We start from the raw sequence: 21,039 nt of genomic DNA on the forward strand, positions 1-21,039 counted from the left end.
GCAATTCAAATACTGGCTATGTTGTTTGAGCCCCGCCCTTTTAGGGGCGAAGCTGTCCGCTGTAAAACAGGCATGCAAACACCATTCCTCAGAATTTTCTTACTGAGGGACAAAGAGCGCATCGCTCGCACCTCAAAGAACTCTGAGTCTTATAGTGCAGCTAGCTTATGCAACATCTCGTTCCCCTCATCTCAGGAAACCGAGGTTATGTATGTAACCGAGACGTTCCCTTATGACTCAGTTCAGTTCACATTGTGTCACTAAGCTGACGCATATGGGGAACAGAGTCCCATCACGCCGCACTACACAACACAACCTTCCAGAGAGGAAACATGATGCCGCAGTCCCGCAGGACGGCGACCGACATGAGTATGCCACAAGTGAATGACCCTCATGGTCAGCCAGGAGGGAAACACTCAGAATATATACAGTGGTGTGAAAAAGTGTTTGCCCCCTTCCTGATTTCTTATTTTTTTTGCATGTTTGTCACACTTAAATGTTTCAGATCATCAAACAAGTTTAAATATTATTCAAAGATAACACAAGTAAACACAAAATGCAGTTTTTAAATGAAGGTTGTTACTATTAAGGGAAAACAAAATCCAAACCTACATGGCCCTGTGTGAAAAAGTGTTTGCCCCACCTGTTAAAACATAACTTAACTGTGGTTTATCACACCTGAGTTCAATTTCTCTAGCCACACCCAGGCCTGATTACTGCCACACCTGTTCTCAATCAAGAAATCACTTAAATAGGACCTGCCTGACAAAGTGAAGTAGACCAAAAGATCTTCAAAAGCTAGACATCATGCCGAGATCCAAAGAAATTCAGGAACAAATGAGAAAGAAAGTAATTGAGATCTATCAGTCTGGAAAAGGTTATAAAGCTATTTCTAAAGCTTTGGGACTCCAGAGAACCACAGTGAGAGCCATTATCCACAAATGGCGAAAACATGGAACAGTGGTGAACCTTCCCAGGAGTGGCCAGCCAACCAAAATTACCCCAAGAGCGCAGCGACGACTCATCCAAGAGGTCACAAAAGACCCCACAACAACATCCAAAGAACTGCAGGCCTCACTTGCCTCAGTTAAGGTCAGCGTTCATGACTCCACCATAAGAAAGAGACTGGGCAAAAATGGCCTGCATGGCAGAGTTCCAAGACGAAAACCACTGCTGAGCAAAAAGAACATTAAGGCTCATCTCATTTTTGCCAGAAAACATCTTGATGATCCCCAAGACTTTTGGGAAAATACTCTGTGGACTGACGAGACAAAAGTTGAACTTTTTGGAAGGTGTGTGTCCCATTACATCTGGCGTAAAAGTAACACCGCATTTCAGAAAAAGAACATCATACCAACAGTAAAATATGGTGGTGGTAGTGTGATGGTCTGGGGCTGTTTTGCTGTTTCAGGACCTGGAAGACTTGCTGTGATAAATGGAACCATGAATTCTGCTGTCTACCAAAAAATCCTGGAGGAGAATGTCCGGCCATCTGTTCATGACCTCAAGCTGAAGCGAACTTGGGTTCTGCAGCAGGACATTGATCCAAAACACACCAGCAAGTCCACCTCTGAATGGCTGAAGAAAAACAAAATGAAGACTTTGGAGTGGCCTAGTCAAAATCCTGACCTGAATCCTATTGAGATGCTGTGGCATGACCTTAAAAAGGCAGTTCATGCTCGAAAACCCTCCAATGTGGCTGAATTACAACAATTCTGCAAAGATGAGTGGGCCAAAATTCCTCCACAGCGCTGTAAAAGACTCATTGCAAGTTATCGCAAATGCTTGATTGCAGTTGTTGCTGCTAAGGGTGGCCCAACCAGTTATTAGGTTTAGGGGGCAATCACTTTTTCACACAGGGCCATGTAGGTTTGGATTTTGTTTTCCCTTAATAATAACAACCTTCATTTAAAAACTGCATTTTGTGTTTACTTGTGTTATCTTTGAATAATATTTAAACTTGTTTGATGATCTGAAACATTTAAGTGTGACAAACATGCAAAGAAATAAGAAATCAGCAAGGGGGCAAACACTTTTTCACACCACTGTATATTTATATATATGAACTATGGTCATATAGTATGGATTAACCCCTTCAGGAACCCAGTCGGAAAGAAAGTTTATTTATAATGAAGTGCCTGTAACTTTGGGAACACAACGGTCCGGACTTGAGCAATCTGGTAGCAACAGTGTTGTGGAAAAACAGTGTTGTGAGCATGCATGGGCCGTTGGATTTCCGAGTGATGGACACCAGTCTGGACCAGATAGTGGTCTATATAATAAGCCTCGTGTACACAATTTTTCTTTGCATGTCAATATGTCACACTTCAATATAAGAAAAATGTTTCTCTCCACTTGGAATGTTAATGGGCTGGGGCACCCTATAAAAAAGAAAGAAGGTGGTATCTTTTCTTAAGAGTAAAAAATGTGATATAGTGTTCCTTCAAGAAAATGCACCTTTCTCCAAAGGAAGCTGAAAAACTTGGCAGGGCATGGGGTGGGCATGTGTTTTGTAGTGCTGGTTCAAGTAAGAGCAAGTGAGTCATCACATTGATAAGTAAGTATTTTTAATTTAAATGTCTCAAAAAGATCAAAGATAATTTAGGAAGAGTCGTTATTGTTTTGGCTGAAATACAGGGGCAAAATCTTATTTTGGCTAATATTTATGCACCCAACGCTGATGAGCAGAACTTATTTTATAGATCTTGAAGTAAAGTTACAAGCAGCTGGGATCCTTCATGATATGGTTTTGGGTGGAGACTTCAATCTTTTAATGGATCCGGTCCTTGATCAAAGTGATGCAAAGGTGTGTAGACACAACAGAGGATGTGTAAAAATCTTTGTCTTACAGACATTTGGAGACTTCTGAATCCATCTGGGAGGGACTACACCTTTTTTCATCAGTTCATAATATTTACTCTAGAATAGATTTTTATATATATATTATATATCCTATATATCTTAGACTTTATAAATCTTAGTCACTTATTCCATCTGCCACTGACTGCTCAATTGGGCATATTTTAGTTTCAGATCATGCTTTGGTGTGTTTAGAGATGTTGCTGCATATAGAGAAAAGAATATCATATAGATGGCGCTTTAATACATCCCTTCTACAGGACCCAGCATTTCAACAAATGTTAAAGACAGAAGTCAATATTTATGTAGAAACCAATTGGTCCTCAGTGTCCTCTGTGGGTGTGGCTTACGAGGTGCTTAAAACAGTTATTGGGGGCGGATCATTCAAATTCAACAATCATCAAAGATAATTATCAATTATCAAAAATCAACAGAATAGTAATAAGGATTAACATTGATGGGGCACCACCCTGGAATCAGGGAATAATAACCAGATAGTAGGTCATTATAGGTCTCAATATTAGATTGTTTTCTTAGGAAAATCGACATCTGAAGAATATCCATTTTCGGGAAAAAACAATGAATGAAGGCTTGAATCTGAGCACTGACATCCCATCAGCATGACACAGGCGTATGCAAAACAAACCAAAACACTTCTCTTTGTAATATAAACAAAGTTTATTTATGCAGTAATATCAATTAATAATTAATACAATGCAGTCAATAAACTTCTGACTTACAACTACAAACTAAACAGAGATATGATTAGATATGGAAATCAAAATAATCCTATAACACATGAGGGTGTGTGTGAGAGCGAGTGTGTGTGTGTGTGTGTGTGTGTAAGGAGGGACGCGCACAAAATGGCGGACGTGACTCTCGTGGAGAGTATGTCACATGAGACTTCCGGCCAGGGAATATGGCCTCGAATGTGGGCGGAGAGAAACCAGTCAATGGCGTCTACCAGTTACCGCATGTATCCGCTTGTACGATAGCTTAGGGACAAAGCTGAGCTTTAGCACGGAGCTATCTACGAGCCAAAATGTGTGCCAGAATGTATGTGAGGGGTCGCGTGTGTGTGTGTGTGTGGTTAGTACGAGAGAGAGAGAGAGAGAGAATTAAGTGATGGCCCCAAAGCCGATTTCGCGATCGTGGGAGAGAAAGCAGCTGTTAGTTTATCACTCAGAGGCGCGGTGGACAGCTCGTAAACAGTCCCGCGTTCTTTGATTCTTTAATGGATAAACTCAGTTTGCCAGTCTCACCCGCGATGGTGGAAATGCACAACAGCCCACTGTGGTTGGACCACAATACAGCAAATCAAATTTGTGATAATTAATACCCTGAGTATTAAAAATGAGCGGACATGGCTGTCCGTAAACTGTACAAGCAAAAACCTTGAAACACAAGAATTACACACTATAATATTCTATCTCTGCCCAGACTTAAACCTCTTACTTGAATCGCATGAGGATGCAGAATGTGTGTTCATCCGTCCTTTAACTCAGACTCGGTTCCTCGAGGCTCGGGTGATGACGGGAGGCCGTTTCCTCGCTCTGTCAGTGGTCGGTACAGCTGCTGATTCTCGGCGGGCTGGCAGAGAAATCAGAAACATCGACTTGATTGAAGATGGAAGAGAAATCTTTAATCTCTTCACTTCTGCAGGCAAACGGATGAAGATGCGGATTGCTCGGCAGTCTCCTTCAGATCCGTTAGAGTGTTCGGTGGAACGAGTAATCTCAACTCGTCCAGCGAGTTGGAGATTGTATGGCCACAGTTTCAATTCGGACGTTACTTCCTAGTGCCACGAGGCTGCACCTGAGAGCAGCGATGAGCTGCGTCTACACGCAGCGAACAAAGTTGCTGGAAACAAATCCCGGAAGCATTTCAGAGGTATTTCTACTCCTGATGATGTCATGGTTGTGGTGCGTTTTGTTGTGTGCCTCATCCAATAGGAGTTGAGAGTTCCATCCTTTAGTGAGCAAGGCTTCGTGGGATTTGTAGTCTGTTTTGGACTCCCTTTGTTTGATTTTGGCGCGATTTTTACCAGTAAGATTTATGACTTGGTATGTGGGGGCCTGAGTTAGGTTTTACGACTGTGTTAGGCTTGCCTTTGTCTTCTATCTGAATACATGAGGCCCAACAGCGACCTTTATGAAAACGGAGCTTTGAGATTATATAAAAATATAACATAGCAATTAGGGATTTCTAAGTCTCAATTTTTCAGGTGTTTACAGTTGTGCCATCTAATTTGTACTATATTTGGTGGTAGTACACAGCCCCCTAAAGCTGCAGACACCCTCTGTATGGTGCTATCAGCCTTTGGAAAGGGGTATGAAGCATCAGTGTATTATTCCTCATTTATTCAGAGTCTTGGTGACAGGGCCTTAACAGCTCTTAAGAGGTTATGGGAAAGAGATCTGAACTTGATATTGGAGGATGGGGAGTGGAAAAGAACTTTAAAAAATGTTAAAATAATTTTTAGGGATGCAAGGGTATGCCTTATTCAGTTTAAGATTTTGCATCGTTTCTACTGGACTCTCTTTAGATTGTTTAGGCTTGGTTTAAAAGACACACCTACCTGCTGGCGATGTCAGTTGGAGAATGGAGACATAGCTCATGCTCTGTGGTTTTGTGCTAAGATTCAATAATTCTGGGTAAGAGTCCAGAATTTTATCTGTGAGGTTTTAGATACTCAAATTTCATTCTGCCCCAGACTATGTATATTGGGTGATGGGGCGGTTCTTAAAGCAGGTGACAAATATACAAAAAGCTAGGTCCAAACTAGTGTAATGATAGGCAGACAGAAAATTCTTAGAGGATGGAAGTCAATTGGCACTCCCTCATTTCAAGAATGGTTCACTGAATTGAGCAGGATTTGAAAAGATATCATATAAGCAGCTTGGCAGATTAGACGCATATGGTAAGAAATGGGACAGGTATTTGTCCTTTCTGAAAGGCTTTCAGTGAGGACCATGTGGAGAGAGACAAAATTGTGGTAGTAATTGTGGATTCTGTTCTTTGTGGAATTCATCTCTTATCTTTGTATATTTATTTTTATATTTTTGATTTTCTCAAATATTTTTTTATTGTTGTTTGTTTGTTTATATGTGTACATTGTGTAATTTAGGCTTTGACCACAGGAATGTTTGTTGAGGGACAGGGTGGGGTTGGGGAGGGGGAAATAATGGGGGTTTAAGTTGATTCTGTATATACTGTATATATATTTTGTTTATTCTGGTTTTTTTTATTTTTTTATTTATTTTTTTTTATACAAGAACCAATAAAAAGTGTTAATAAACACTTCTGTTCCACAGAAGAAAGGCATTTTCGAACATAAGAAAGTAATGAACCATCCCTTTAATTTAATGAACTTTAAAACGTTTTATTTTTTAATGAGTACATTCGCCAAATGCAGATGGAATGCGATAAGTCTTTTTTATTTGTATATCTCTTTTCACGGCACACATCGTTTCAAAGCAGCTTTAAATAAAATTATGCTGTAACAGAAAATGATGGTGTGATGTATTAAAATCCACATTGTGCCGTTAAAATGAATAACATGACATTTTGCCTTAAAAATGATTGTCTTTAGGGCCTAGTAAGAAAGCCTGTGGCACAGAAACCCAAAACTTCAAAATATGTTAATTTATGGAGGAAAGATAACCTTGAGAGAAACCAGGCTCAGCTGGGGCAGCCAGTTCTCCTCTGAAATTATAACATAAATATAATGGCAATATTAGTTTTCAATGTGTAGTAGCCAACAAGAAATTTAATGGACAAACAAACTGCCATTTGTTTATTTTTTTATTTTATTTTTTTTAATCAAAGGTGCTAGAATTCTTGATTGTTCCAGCCCAATTTATCCCCTGCCCATAGCCTAGATCTTCTCTGGCACACCCTCCTCCATTTCTTTCGTCTCTTTCCCTTATCTCTTCCCTTCTCTTGCTCTCGCACAATCTCATCTCTTTCACCCATCTTTTTGTAATCTTGCCTATCTTCTGTGCTATCTCCCTTTCTCTGTCCAAATTTGTACATCTTGTGTTTGATTAAATAAGAGGTAAGAATGGGAGCGCAAGGCCCTGTGGAGAGTCAGATGGTGGTTATTAACCTCTCTGTTGGATGGATGTCTATTTCACCACAGGCCTGCTGAGAAGAGCCAGCCAAGGTGGACATCCAGAGGTCCAGAGAAGTACAGGCCAGAAGGGAAGAGAGGAACATTATCTTTGTGTCTGTCTTGCCTCCATTTTAGACACACACACACACACACACACACACACAAATAGCATAAACACACATGATTCTTATTTAACTTCATCTGATATAAAAATGTCCTTCATTCGATGACTTTCTCTGTCATTCTTTCTAAGAGTCTTTCAGGGTTTGTCAAAACACTGAAGAGAAGCTGGCATCAGTGAGCATTTACATTTGGGGACAAATTCATGTACTCAATATGTGCCAAGTCTAATCAGGGTTGGGCAAAATTCAAAAAATGAATTTCAATTCATGAGTTGGAATTTTTAATTGGCCATTCCCGACATGTTGTTGATTTAGAATGACAGAAAACATCTTGGTTACTGATGTAACCTCTGTTCCCTGATGGAGGGAATGAGACATTGTGTCGATGCAGTGACACTAGGAGTTTGCTCTTGAGAGCCCCAATTACCTTTGCTTTATTCAGAAAAGGCCAGTGAAAATTGCATGCCGCTCTCCGCCCCGGACATACGGGTATAAAAGGAGATGGCGTGCACCACTCATTCAGAGTTGTGCTGAGGAGCCGAGAGAGAGTCCCGGCCATGTCAGCGGTCGGTTCAGTGCCACGGCAGGAGGGACACAATGTCTCGTTCCCTCCATAAGGGAACAGAGATTACATCAGTAACCAAGACATTCTCTGTCTGTCACTCACTCGACGTTGTGTCGATGTAGTGACACTAGGGGTTCCTATACGAAACGCCGCAGGTGCTGAACCGTGTCACGAGGTATGGAGGAGCGGACACGGGTGCTAGACCATGTCGTGACCTTCCAGCGAATTAGGAAAGGTGTCTCCCTGGTCCCGATAAGGGTGGGAGGAGGCACTTACCCGAGGAGGCCACAGGCGGTGGCCTTTCCTGATTTTTGTATTCAGCAATTTCCCGCCGAGCACCTGCTAGAATAGCGCTGGGGAAGTGCTCTTCCCTCTCCAGGAGGGAGAGCACTATGGAGACCACATCCTACTGGAGGGAGGTTAATATATGGAGAATACCTCACATGGACTTACCGACAGGGAAGTTCACATATGGAATGATGCCACTGGAGAGGACCCTATCTACGGAGAGGGTACACAGCAACAGTGGCTGAGGCAGAGCAGAGCTCTGTCAAGGGGAAACACAGGGTTCACCTGAGGGGAAACCGAATAGTGGAAACGCATCATACGGGTTTACCGAGCGCAGGTTGTATAACCTCACAAAGCTATTGGGTGTAGCTCAACCCGCTGCTCTGCATATATCTGTTAGAGAGGCACCCCTTGCCATTGCCCAGGAGGACGCAACACCTCTAGTGGAGTGTGCCTGGACTCCCAAAGGGCACGGTAGTCCTTGTGATTGGTAAGCCAGAGAAATGGCATCCACAATCCAATGGACCAGCATCTGTTTGGAGACAGCTTTCCCCTTCTGCTGCCCTCCAAATCAGACAAAGAGCTGCTCCGAGCATCTAAAGCTCTGCGTGCGGTCCAGATAGATGCGCAGGGCATGAACTGGACACAGCAACAACAAGGCCGGGTCTTCCTCCTCTGAAGGGAGCACTTGCAGGTTCACCACCTGATCCCGAAAGGGAGTGGTGGGTACTTTGGGCACATAACTGGGCCAGGGTCTGGGTCTGCACCACTACAGCACGCTCTACTTGGGAAGCTCGACGTATCCCTTAGCTGCTCCGTTGTCGAGGGGAGTTGGGGTGGACGAGCCCACGAAGCGTGTACGGACAGAGAAAGGGGCCTACCACGACTTTGTGAGCTCCTTGTGCACTTCCGGGAAGAAGGGCACCGGGGCGGGGGTGCAACCGTGAGTCGCGCTCCAAGCCCAGAAACCAATCATCCAGCCGCGAACGCTCGGGGCACTGCGATGGGTTCCACTCAAGCCCGATGTTCGCGGCTGCCCAGGCAAGCATGACTGCCAACTCAGCATCCACCTCATCCTGAGCTCTACCGCCCGAGAGCGGGAGCTCAGAAGATTCGTCCGCTGCTGAAAACAGAAGCCCACCCTCCAACGCTGCGACCGATAAATCATCCTCATCGCGAGCCCCGAACAAGACATTAAATCCACCTTGAGGCGGACCGCCTACATCGCTCGTGAACTCTACCAGGCAGAACGAGCGTGCTGGAGGATGGGAGGACCGCGGGGACTGAGCCGGCGGAAACGCTCCCATATCCACATCCAGATCACCCATGGTGCTCGCTGACACAGCCACCTGAGTTTCAACCCAGGACGGACCGGGTCGGGAAGCAGCCGCGGTGGCTCTCTGCTTCACGAAGAAGGAAGAGAGCCACTACCGCAATGTTCTCATGGGCATGTTCTCACAGTGAGAACATGACCCCTCCACAAAAGCTGCCTTGGTGTGCTGGCGACCCAAGCACTCGAGAGCCATCCTGTGGGGAGAGATAACGGCCACACCCAGTAGCACAAAGGCGAAATATTGAATATACTCTTTTAACACCTGTGGACTCTGAAGCGCCCAGGGGAAGCACAACACTCAACCGTGCGAAGGTGACCGCTGATATGCACCATAATTCCAGCAGCAGAAGGTAAGGTGACGGGACGAACACACATGCGCTCAGCTCCAAGAACAAGTCTGAATGAGTGGTGCACGCCATCTCCTTTTATACCCGTATGTCCGGGGTGGAGAACGGCATGCAAGTTCCACGCACCAGTTTTCATTGGCCTTTTCTGAATAAAGCAAAGGTGATTGGGGCTCTCAAGAGCGAACCCCTAGTGTCACTACATCAACACAATGTCGAATGAGTAACAGACAGGGAATGTAATTTACTGAATTGCAATTCAAAGAAATTAAAAAAAGTCAAACAACAGAGGAATTTCATTAGTCCAATTATTCCCTTATATGTAGCGTGTGTATGGTTCATTAAAAGAAAGTCAAAACTACACAAGTATAGGAATATCTTTGAATTTCATTCCACTTACATTTATTTCCTTAAATTAAAATTTAAATAACAATTTACCATCCTGTACCATTCAGTTCAATTTAAGGAACTGATAAGCATTCTCACTTCCATTTTGAATGGCACACAACCATGAGCTTTATGTTAATGAAGTCATTTAACAGCTCTCACATGTATTTTTTATGGATTTGCTTAATTATGCCATGGATTTCATAAAATATGTATTTAGAGAGAACTTTTACTTTTTGTCTTCCTGTGAGCCGAGGAGTCAAAAGGTTCTATTTGCCCTCCTCTTCACACCTCTTATCAAATTCCTAAACCAGCTCCTCTGACATTGCTATAATTACTCTTGTGAGCTACACATTGAAAAATAATGTCCCTACACAAAAAGTCACTCAAACTAAACTTCTTGTTGCCTTTTAATTAGGCTATTAATAAGCAGTTAGCCCACAAAGGCCATGCCAAAAGGTGTAAATGACATAATTGAGTGAGCCACTTCTGTGAGTTCAGGCTTGCACACTTTTTTGATGTCCAATAATTGCTTATAAACATAAGAGGGACATGGGATAAGAAAATGCAACGCATTAGATTGTTGGTTCCCCCACACAGCAAATCTGCCATTGTTAAAATTTGTGGGAGTTAGTTTTACCAATGTCCTGTTGTTTGTTTAATCCACACTAGCCAGTGTTAAATCAACTCTTTTAAAATTGCAAATAACTCTCATGGAGTAACTGTAGCTTGGTAAATCATATGGGTGCTAAATGAAAAGTGAACTACTCTCCTTTTAATATGTATTCTCTTATACCGTTTTACAATATTAACATACTCAAACTTCCATTTCTAGTTAGATGGAATGAAGCAACAATACAGAAAAGTAGTCTATTTCTTGTTCTCAATTTGTAAGTACATTCAAATATAAAATAAGCAACTTCAGTATAACAACAATTAAAAGCCTACATTCTCAAGGAAAACACAATGTAAGGGAACAACATACATATTCTCATTCTGTCCATAGGCATAATAAATATAATTTGATTTATAATTCTGAATGTTTTCAACTTGAACAAAAGCATTCTGTACATCACCATCAATTACTCTGAATGCATGGTTATGCTCACTGAACAAATCTGTTACCAGTCAACCACAGAGTAAATTCTCTCACCCAACAGCAATATTGTGAATTTCTGGAACACTGGCAGCTCATTCTGTATCTCACTGCAAATAATAAGACCAATTCTATATTCAGTGTCTTCAGCTTTATCCTACTGGTAGAATTCATGTTAGTCTGCATTGGTCCAAACCCTATTGGTCATAGAGTTAGTGTTTCTCAGTGCTTTCCTTTTGCTATTTGATGTTCTTGCAAGAGACCTTGCGGTGTTCTTAAAGATTGTAAGAACTGTTTTATTTTTTTAAACAGTTTGTGCTTGCCTTCATACTCCATGTAAGCCAGAGAGCACCTATTTCCCTGGTGCTTGAAGAGTTACAGTGTGTACCTTAAGATGCTTTGGCAGACATGACACTTTGGCATAAAGTTTTGTCAAGGTACACTGTAACACATAAAGTACGGGCAAGACAGGAACCGTCTGAACAGTAAACATAAAGTTTAATGGTAAACTTAAAACCAACATAAACAAACGTGCAGTGTGGCCGCGTGCGTCTCTCTCTCTCTCTCTCGAACCGGTGCCTCTGGCCGCCCTTTTATCTCGCTCTCCTGCTGATCTGCTGATCAGCTGATTCAGCGCCAGACATGCTCCATTATGCCCCAGCAATGCCCTCCTCCTCATCACACTCCTCCCCCACCCGATTCAGGCAGGGGTGCCACCGGTCTGACTAACCCCCCCCACCCCCATCCCGGATGCACTGTTGTCTGGTCCTCAACCACTTCTCCACCCTCTGGCAGACGCCAGCTCGCACCTCCCCCGGCAGACGACAGCGAGTCCTCCGGCCTCTGGTGGACGGAATCACTCCTTCCCTCCTCGGCTGATGGCCGCAGTTCCTCCGACTATTGGCGGCTGGCAGCGATCCCTCTATCCCCAGGCAGACGGCCGCGGCTGCTCCCCTGGCGGATGGCAGCGGTGAGGACTCCGCGACAGCACATCTCTCCTCCCTCCCTGGTTTCGGCACCACTGTAACAGTATAAGGATGGGCAAGGAGGAGGCGGGAACCGGCTGAACAGTAAACATAAAGTTTAATGTCAAAGCTCAAACTTAAAACAACATAAAACAAACACAGACACACATGAACGCGGCCGCGTGCATCACTTTCTCCCGAACCGGCGTCTCCAGCTGTCCCTTTATCTTGCTCTCCTGCTGATCAGCTGATTCAGTGCTGGCCACGCCCTCCTCCTTGTTACATACACCAATATGAGAAGCTGAGGATTTTCAATTATTAAAATGTTTAAAAAGGGTAAAGAGAGTGTAATAATTTGCAATAAGATCACCAAATGTAATAAAGTGTTTCTAACCGCACATGTAGTTTGAATAGAATTCAGACCTATGCATTACCACCATAATGTTCCAGGATGATATTTCTTGGGTGGTTTCTGCACTTAATGTAGCCATAGTTCAAATAATAAATTCTCAAAAGAAGATAAGAAATTTTAGATTCTATTCTCAGTCAGGTCTCCAAATAGCAATTTTAGCTCATACTGATCAACATCCTCCAAAATATAATGCATTTAATCAAAAGAATAATTGCTTTACATGAACATTTTGCAGTATACATTACATATGTTAGCCAACAGGTGGTGGTAAAAGATTATTTTTGTGTGTAATATGAGCCAGTTAGGTGATGTGAAGTCAGCATCAGTCAGTGTTTACATACAACAGCACTACGTGATCGCTCATATTACTACTACACTACTAAAGCTAGGAAATAGCTTTAAACGGCTTTAAAAGAACAACTTCAGCATTACGGCTCATCACATCTGAGAGACACAACAGACTGATTAATTACACAACTCAAGGTGCTTACCTCTTACCGGACTTTCCACATTGGAGAGGACGTGCTGTTTAAAATAGCGGAGGAGACTGCGGAATCTATAGTGAATGACTCTTGTGCACCGGCTACCACGAAATAGGGAGAAATACCCCCGCTTGGACAGCTACTTTTCCACTGAGAAAGCTGATCTTCAGAAAGCTGACAGCATCTCTGCTTGGGAATGGCAACAGGTGGCCATCTCTCTCTCTCTCTCTCTCTCTCTCTCTCTCACACACACACACACACACACATACATCCTTGTTTATCCAAGCCGTGATACTATTTCTGAAGTGACATATTTGACTTACTAACGAAGGCTTGGACACATCATTTGGTTTGAACCAGCAATGGCAGATTCTGATCCATCGCATAAGAAAGTAGTTCCATGCACACATTTTTTAAAATGTACTTAAAATGTACTTGTATATAAGCAACATCACACTTGCAATCATGCTATATGGCCCTAAATCAGCACTGCTGTGATTACCTACGGCACACGGCCTGTGGCCTCGTGCTTGCGGCTGAATCACAGCAGTGCTGATGTAGGGCCATATCGCACACTTGTGAGTGTGATATTGCTTAAGTACATATATATATATATATATATATATATATATATATATATATATATATATATATATATATATAAAATATATATATAAATTTTCTTCCACTATTTTGGATCTTTTGGCATGCCACCCCAGTGTCATGTCTAGGTAACCATGGATAAGTGACTTGTTAGTGACACTGAATCAGCATAAGATCTGACCACATCCTCTGACACAAAATTTCAATGAAGATAATTTGATGAGTACACAAGAAACTTAGGAAATTTATTTGGATATCAAAAAGTACATTTATCAATAACTTTTATGATTAATAAAAATGATTCCTGGTTTGTATCATGCAATAAAAGGTCCTGTTCAGTCTTCCGCAAGTCTACTCCAGTGCATAAATCAAATCTGCTTTGCACTGCAGACAACAAATCCAAGCCACAGTATATCACAACCATCATATGAATAATATACTTTCAAATAAATAATAATAATAATAATAATAATAATAAATGGTAACTTTTGTTATGTGATGGAATCTGAGAAAGTGAATCTATTAATTCATTTTTATTTATTTATTTATTTATTTATTTATTTTTTTTTGGTTCCATAGAACTGCACTTTAACCAACATAATGCTGAATCAAACTTTTAAAATTCTATACTGGTACACAAATGTTGTCATGCTCATGGTCTGCTCTTTAAAAAAAAGGGCAGGACAAAAGGCAAACTGAATTTTGGTGTCTTTTATTTCTGACTGTGTCCAATGGGACGCAGCGTTGAGAAAAAGCTTTTTTTGGAGTTCAACAAAGGAAAGAGTGTGACAAGAAATAAACTTCTTCCCACTTAAAACTTTTGTGGCATTTTTATCAGAAGAAAAAAATATTGAAGCTTGGTGGCAACAACAGCACTTGGTAGAATCAAAAATTACACAATTAGTTTTCTTTTCTATGATGTAAATAAGCAATCCTCAAACTGGCAATAAATCGGTTTTGCATGAATTATTATCTCCCCTCCGGATCTAACAAAAGAAAAATATTTTGACACTTCCCTTTACATTTAATTGTGCACAAAATAGTTTCAATATTACTCTGTATTAATGTAATGTAATAAATATACACTTCCGCTCTTTGATGAATATTGGTGAAATTTGCTTTCAACATGATGAAAAAGGTCTCGTAACCCTGTGTTCCAAACCGGATTAATCTGCCTCCGATGGGCACTTCGAAGGGAGAACAATCATGGTTGCCATGTTGAAAAGTCGTTTCAAACCGAAGGGTTAAAAATAGCTGCTTTGAAAGGTCCTTCAAAACAGGCGTTTCCGTAGGGTTCAACCGATAGACACTATGAACCGGACCATACTTCATAACTTTAGACATTATAATTGCCTTGTAGCATCTGGACCAATCAGACACACAATTATTAATTATTTAATTAATAATCCAACAGACATCTCAAGACAGTAACAAGCAAAGGTCCAAGTAGGCCCAAGCAGACTCTGAGATGTCTGCTCTCCCACTAATCATTATCAGCTTTTACTCCCCCTTTGCTGACAATGGTCCAGCAACTAGCAGACCTCAGAGACATTCCAGGTGGGGGAAGGTAGTCACATGCAGAAGTAAAGGAATGTGGCTGAGAAGAAACTCACTCCTTTCCCCCATAGGAAAGATACATAAAGCCCATAAAACAGATTTTCTTCATTAATTTATAGACAAACTGTTCTATAAATGAACATGCATATCCTCAGGACATTGTGTGTATGCTTATTACTGTCTCGTATAGTGTCTTTTGTACTGTATACCGTTTTGTGCATGCTTTATGGCAGAACCACTAGATAATGTAAAATTGTTGGTATCATGCTTCCTATCAAATTAATCCTTGTGTGATGCCCTAAACATTGGAGTATAGCACCCCCTTATAGCATGCACTGTCTGCTTGTTATATTAATCAGAGCATAAAGGGGCACAAACTGCTAGTTTACTCCAATCATGCAAATGAGTCAGTTTCCAAACAAAGGAACATTTCCTGCTGGAAAATTGCACCTTTCTCATTGGTCAAGCCAAACTTGAGAGGAGTGACCTCCCTCAGAGTTAAAAGGCACTGTCGGAGTGACCTCCTCCTCTCTTCCTTCTCTCTCTCTCACTTCTGCTCATGGTTGCTGTTCGTATGGGACCGGAAACACCTAGTCCGACCGCGAGGTCGCGGGCCGGCAGGCCTCAAACACATCAAGCCATATGTAACTTCCTTGACCATAACAGAGTCAAACTAACAACGCAAGTTCATCATCATTTCTTCATTAAATGCGGAAGAAATTGATTGCAACTTCAACACCATCGACTGAAGGAACCATCAAGACTTTCTCCTGAGACTGCATCTGGGTGCTCTCTCAACAGCCAAGGCATTGCAAGTATCATACAATTAACTAACTAAACAGAGGTTTAGTATAAGCTGTGAACCCCTTTGTTAATAAAGGTGTTTTGAAGTAAGAAGCTGATGGTTCTTTAAGATGGTTAAATGACTCTTTTCATAGCTTCATTCCCCTGTTCTGTTCCGGTTTCATTCACTTTCACTTTTCCATTTCCCATGTATGCCTGATTTGTGTGTATGTGTATGTTTAGATTAGTTATGTGTTCTTGATTTAGTTAAATATAGCTTTTGTGTACATTCTTGCGAGTTGATTCTGATCTGCTTGTAAATCAACATCAATTTAACGATTTTATCACAGCTACATGCTAAGACAGAGTTATTTTTCTGTGGCCACGAAAAATATCCTTTCTGAGAGTTGATAGACGATCAATACTGAGTGTTCGCTGGATGAACAGATTAATTGATTGTAATGTTAATTCAGCTACATCAAGTTACTTTTACTACTGATCCAAATATTTATAATTGATTATAACAAGTTATGAGTAATTATTCATATTCCCCTTTTAAAGATAATTTGACTGTGGTATATTTTGATAATCTCATCCCTGTTTTTAAAAGATGTTGCTTCAAAGCTGTACCTAAATATGTGTAATATTATTTTCAATAAACCATGAGAATAATAGTACTCCAATAAGAAAATTAATCATAATTCCCTTATTAAAGCTAATTCCTTACAATAGAAATTGTGAGCAGATACAACGAGACGTTGTATTACGGTTTTAATGGTGGAGAATTTTATTCAGTCAAATAATCTAGTTATTTATCATTTATCTAATTTATAATGGTTGTCGAACACGACTAATTCCATTATAAATTTCCTTACATAATAATGTAGAATAAGGAAATTTTAATTCCTACATATAATGGTGGAGGTACGCGGGCATTTTAACCCATCCCGTGTACATTTATACTACCAAATTCGCTACACCTGTTTTTTTTTTGTTTTTGTTTGTTTTTCTGATCTAGAGAAGCAATGTAAAAACTACCAAAATGAGCGATCCAGATGGAGAACAACAACCATTTAAGTTTTTTTTGGCATAAAAATGAATTTCAGGCTCAACTTGTGCAGTTGTTGGCTGTCATGCAACCTAAAGTAATTATAATTTTCTTTATTTATAACACATTATACATTTGCACATATACAGTGAAATTCTTCTTTTTCACATATCCCAGCTAGGCTGGGGTCAGAGCGCAGGGTCAGCCATGATACAGCGCCCCTGGAGCAGATAGGGTCAAGGGCCTTGTTCAAGGGCCCAACAGTGGCATCTTGGTGGTGCTGGGGCTTGAACCCCTGACCATCTAGTCATTAACCCAGAGCCTTAACCGCCAAGCCACCACTGCCCCTAAGTAGTCAGTGATATCAGTGTAACTAACATTGGACCATCGCTTCATGTCATCTACACACTCAGGGCATACTCACACTAGGCCTGGTTGCCTTGTTCCGTGTCCAAGCATGATTGTCCCCACTCCCCCGCTGGTCCGCACTCACATTGCACTTAACGTTCCAGGCCTGAGCATGCTTACATCATTACAATGCAACTTTTTGATTTGAAGAAAACAGGAAGAAGAGAGTTCTTTTGCAGAGCACAATGGAGTCCATCATTGTAATGTTACTAACTTTATGGCTTATTTTGAGTCGTTTGGGGCGCAGTGACAAACGGCCCTCTCACATGCCTAATTGTCGACAGCATCGTACCTCTGGAATTTATCCTTTTTGTCCGATGAGCTGTCAGATTTACGGAGTGCATTCCGTACCTTCAGATACTGAACCCACAGTTTTTTCAGCTTGTCACATCATTGCTCAATGGTTCTTTGGTATCCACGAGCACAAAGATAGTCGCAAATTTGACCAAATATCTTGGAGTTCTTGTGTGTTCTTGTGTGTTGTATCCAGTTGTTCCTGTATACTCTTGTCTGCCCAAATTTCCAGTAAACACTGCACCTATGCCGTAGACCAAAGCTATCCCTTTGCCCAGTCACATCATTGACGTCATGTTTTGAGTTCCATGCTTGGTCACGGTTAGCGATCACAATAGATGCGTATCGTGCCTGAGCCAATTGAACCTTGCCTGAGCCCACCTCTTCAAGTGGGCCAAGGCACCATTCAGCATACTGTGCCTGGGCATGGTACGGAGCGATCACACTAGTCAAACGAAATGGACTTTGGGGGTCAAACGTGCTCGGGCACAGTACAGATTGCCAAGTGTGAATACACCCTCAGTTGAGGCGCTATCAATAAAAAACGGTCATCTTGTCTCTGTGATGTACAGTTTCAGCACTATACAGCCACATGTTTTTAACAATTTTTACAAATGAGTACTTTAAACATTACATTACCTGCTAAGAAAATATGCCAATGCGAGTGAAGACACTGGAGACCGGAAATTACAAACAGTCAAATCGTGGAACACTTCCACATTCAGGAAAATGACTATCAATTTCCCATTTAATAAATGTATGTATTTATACACTTGGAACTCCTAAAAACTAAAACTGAGTGAATCATTATCAGAAATTCTTTATGCACATTCATACTCACTGTTGTCATTCGGAAGAGCTAACTGTGCACTTTTTTTTGCCCTGTCCATAAAACATTGCCGTTAAATTTTTTTTCTGAAAAGAAGAATTAAAAATCATTATTATTTAATGATACATAAATGCAATCATATTATGGTAAACATTTCTAAATTAATGCAAAAATATAATAAATGTTACTATCTATACAATTCCCAATGAGAAAATGCATTAGTGCTTCTAAATGGCAACATAGCTATTTTTCAATTGTGGTACAGTGTTGCCAAATAGTAACACTGACATAATTTTTTTATTTATTTATATTTCTGTAAAGCTACGTATGTTAGATAAAGTTGATAAAACAACAACTGCGCAATTAACATATTGATGATGCAGCAGATAAATCACTATGTTGAACTAACATACAGAAATGTGTTTACTAGAGCAACTTATGTAGCACTTCAGCAGGTGTCTCCCCGTATTGGAAACAAAATCAAATGTCATGTGGCTTATAAACAGCATGCTATTGGTTACTTATTTCCAACAATGCATTATGTTTTAGCTTTTTCTAAAAGGTGAAAAAGTGAAAGAAAACAAATTGTTGCCATGTGGCTATACTGTACCATACAGCATACTCTTGCCAGCTCTGCACTAAGATCAGAAAAAGAAGAAGAAGAAAAAAAAAAAAAAACTTCAGACAGAGAAGTTTTAGCACACCTCACATGAATGTCCTGGATGTATCAAATTACTCTGCTAGTGCTAATTAATTTCAACTCAGAATTTTCACCAGTCAGTGGGTGGTATTTACACCTATAGTGTTATTCTTTGAAATTCAACACCAAAAAATCAACTCTGTACTCTAAAACCAACTGATACCAGGCATTTTAACACTGGCATGAAATGGGAGAGAACATTGGTAAAGTTTTGACTGACACTGAAAGTGATCTAGACTGATTTTGTATAAACATAAAAAAGGGTGATATTGCAAAACAGCTGTGCCAAATTTAATAAGAAGCCTCAATCTTAAAGGGATAGTTCACCCACAAATGTAAATTATCTCATAATTTACTAACCCTCATGACATTCCATGACTTCTAAAAATCATAATTTGTGTTCTGCACAAGAAAGCCATACACATCTGGGATGGCATAAGGGTGAGTAAATGATGAAAGAATTTTCATTTTTGGGTGAACTATTCCTTTAATACTGAGGCTCCTACTAGATCTTAAAAGCTGAAAAGCAATAGGATTTTATTTATTTATTATTATTATTATTATTATTATTATTATTATTTTATTTTATTTTTTTATTTTTTTGCCAGCTCTGGAGATGTGTTCTGCTTAAATCCTGTATGGGCACAGAGATTTAGAATGTTCTTGGAGTTAATATATCAATAAAAAAGTAATAATTCTCTGTGACCATAACATCTGAGATGAGTTTTTAACTTTAAAACAGAGAAGAAAACAATTGTTCCAAAGTTGGAAAGGACATTTTTAGCAGCTACCAGTACCTGACCAATGAGAACTAGTGCTCATGTTGCTGAGTGTGCCTGTCGTTGTCCGCAGGTGTGTGTGCTTTCGGCTGATGTATGGGCAAAGACCTTGCTCAGGTGTGAGCTAATCGAGTGTCAAATGAGCCTGAGAGGAAGCTTGCACTGAACGGTTCAACGATGCAGCTGTGGCCTCTTTTATACTTGCACGCACATGCACACACGTGCACAATGGACAACAAAAGAGTTGAGCTGTAAGTATTCACCTGGATGCACACAGCATTACCAGGCTGTGTCACCACACACATGTAAGTAGGACAGTCTGTAAGTGTTACAGTTCTGCTTGTAACTGCAACAAACAAGGGCAATCACAAAATAGATACGGTTGCAAAATATGTATTTATTTAACTGTTTATTTAACTGTATTTATTTGAGCGTCTTTTACGCACAGGTGTAGAAATTAAGTAATTCTGATCCGTTACTTTACAAACCACAGTATAAGGACCAGAAAACTTAGCTCAGAAAGGTGACTCAGGCAGTGGTAACAAAGCTAAAACCTGATCACCAGCACAAAACTCATGGGATTCGGTCTTCCTGTCAAACCAGCACTTCATTTTCTTTTGCTTTTTCAAAAAAAATTTCTTTAGCCATCTCCCCTGCTAAAAACAACCGTCTTTGGACGGTAGTAAACTGTTCTGCAACACTTCCCAAGCTGCCAGCAACAAAGCTGCCAGCAACAACCATGGCAAACCCTCCTCCCAATCACGATTTAGCTCCACACAGTAAGCCCGCAACAGAGATTTTAAGGTCTGGTGGAAGTGTTCCAAAACTCCTTGACTCTGTGCATGGTAGGCAGTAGATCGATTATGCCTCACCCCAAGCTGTCTTAACACCTCCTGAAACATACCAGAGGTAAAATTAGATCCTTGGTCACTTTGAATGACCTTAGGAATCCCAAAAATAGATATAAATTGAGTCAAGGCCTTCACTACGGAACGAGTCGTGATGGAACGGAGAGGATAAGCAGCTGGATATCTTGTACATTGACACATTACAGTAAAGAGGTAGGTATTA

This window comes from Myxocyprinus asiaticus, chromosome 27 (assembly GCF_019703515.2).
Source record: "Myxocyprinus asiaticus isolate MX2 ecotype Aquarium Trade chromosome 27, UBuf_Myxa_2, whole genome shotgun sequence".
Taxonomy (NCBI): domain Eukaryota; kingdom Metazoa; phylum Chordata; class Actinopteri; order Cypriniformes; family Catostomidae; genus Myxocyprinus; species Myxocyprinus asiaticus.